At 39.0% G+C, this 1381-nt stretch overlaps 1 long non-coding RNA gene across 1 annotated transcript; it reads left to right on the top strand.

The window, feature by feature from the left end:
- The first annotated feature begins 316 nt into the window (after window positions 1-316).
- Window positions 317-1076, top strand: LOC113317957. The gene is made up of 3 exons (XR_003344153.1): window positions 317-506; window positions 590-660; window positions 750-1076. It is a non-coding gene; the product is annotated as an uncharacterized LOC113317957 (long non-coding RNA).
- The last annotated feature ends 305 nt before the right edge of the window (window positions 1077-1381 follow it).

Raw genomic sequence — 1381 nt, 5'->3', positions numbered from 1 at the left:
TGTGTGAAGAAGGACTTAGAGAGACTTTTCAACGAGTACAATCTACGGTATTTAGTTGATAATGAAGCAACCAGTATTGCACAAGACACTGAAATGGTTGAGGCAGGTGTGGATTCGTTGGACATCATGGAGGCTCTGTTGAAAGGGAGGCTAGAGAAACGCAGAATGGAAAGTGTTAGTATCGAAGGAAGGTCTGAGGTGGAAAGGTACTTAGCTGATGTATGTGAGAATGCTACCCCCAGTTTGACTTGTTGGGTTGGTGGAAGAACAATGCTTCCAAGTATACAGTTTGTCCTATATCGCAAGGGACATTCTTGCTATCCCCGTCTCTTCGGTTGCTTCTGAATCAGCTTTTAGTACAGGGAAGCGTGTCCTTGACCCATTTCGGAGCTCTTTATCTCCTAGGACAGTTGAGGCCCTGATTCTAACACAGAACTGGTTGCGCACACCTCTGAATATTGATGTATCAAGCTTTGCAGTTGATAATGCTGAAGAGTTTGAGACAGGTATTTCTATCTTTTTTGTGTTTGTGTTAATTATAACTTTTTGTTTTGATTTTGAATCTAATTAGAGTTTACTTTTCTTGTAGATATCCTAGGCCCCGTGACTGCAGAAGATTGATAGAGGGAGCTAATGACAACTAATGGTATTTGATTAATGGTATGTTTCTGATGTTATGTAATTGCCTGAAGTATGGACAATCATTCGACTTCGTACTTATGTATTTTTCCTCTTGTTGTTTGTTGCAGGTGCTACTTGGAAGAAACTATGGAATAATCTATCCTATTGGAGTTTCACTTACACATTAGCTGAAGAATACCTGGAGTTTGCATATTAGTTGAAGAATAAAACCTTAGTGATATCGTTCGTTCATTCTTTATTCATTCATTCTTTATTCTTACAGAAGTATCAAAACAGTTGATTGGTTTTCTTTTTGTCTTGCTTTCAATTTGCTTGAGATTACAGTTCGGTTAAGAGATTTTTCAGTAGATTATTGAATTTATTATTATTATTAGCAAATTTCTTTTTAGTTTTTACTGTTACAGAAAGTAAAGTCTTCAGTTTTCACATATTAAGTATGTTTGTATCATTGACATACTGCTTAAACAGGTCAGGGAACAAGTATTCCAGTGTAAAACTGAAACTGGGAATGGTCGGGTCGGGCTGGGTTTTCGGTTTACCCGATCCAACTCTGCCCGATTTATATTAAATCGGTAAACCGCTACCGAACCATACTGAATCGAGTCTGGATCGGGCGGTTCACAACCGAACCGATCTACAAATTCACCATTAGCTAGTGCAGCTGGGAAAAAACCCGACCTGTATGGTTCTATGATAGGTAGAGATGAAAACCGATCCGAACCGACCGTTGTGCACTCCT

The sequence above is a fragment of the Papaver somniferum genome, chromosome 10, assembly GCF_003573695.1.
Source record: "Papaver somniferum cultivar HN1 chromosome 10, ASM357369v1, whole genome shotgun sequence".
Taxonomy (NCBI): domain Eukaryota; kingdom Viridiplantae; phylum Streptophyta; class Magnoliopsida; order Ranunculales; family Papaveraceae; genus Papaver; species Papaver somniferum.
Note: the sequence above shows the minus strand (reverse complement) of the source record. Positions and strands in the feature narration are given on the sequence as shown.